The sequence below is a fragment of the Penaeus monodon genome, chromosome 30 (assembly GCF_015228065.2).
Source record: "Penaeus monodon isolate SGIC_2016 chromosome 30, NSTDA_Pmon_1, whole genome shotgun sequence".
In the NCBI taxonomy this organism is placed as follows: domain Eukaryota; kingdom Metazoa; phylum Arthropoda; class Malacostraca; order Decapoda; family Penaeidae; genus Penaeus; species Penaeus monodon.
The window spans coordinates 7,030,461-7,030,938 of record NC_051415.1 but is presented as its reverse complement, the minus strand read 5'-3'; positions in this window follow the sequence as shown (position 1 = coordinate 7,030,938).

Sequence of the window (478 nt, the reverse complement as noted above, 5' to 3'; positions counted from 1 at the left end):
TACAGAATCATATCAGCCGCGCCATCATTCACAACTTAACCCCAAGCACCTGCCTTCACCTAATATTCCCCTCCGTCTCTCTCCCCTGATTCCCCTCCCTCACCTCCCTACCACGTATCCCCCCCTCTTCCCTCTCCCCTCCCTTATCCCCTCTCTTCCTCCCCTTTCTCCCTCTCCTTCCCCTGATTCTTTCCCACTCCCCTACCCCTTTTTCCCCTTTCCCTCCCTATCCCCTACCCTTCCTCCTCCCATCCCCCCCATACCTCCCTACCCCTTTTCCCCTTTCCCACCCCATCCCTTACCTTTTCCTCCCCCTCTTCCTCCCCCCATATCCCCCCCACCCCCTTCGGCACCCCTTACCCTGACGCGCACACGCCCCCAAAATAGAAGAATTTAAAGTGTAATAGCTCACCAAATTGGCCCACCCTGAGGTCTGCTTTATGTGGGCGCGCGTCTGGTAGTGCAGATAAAGGGCCTT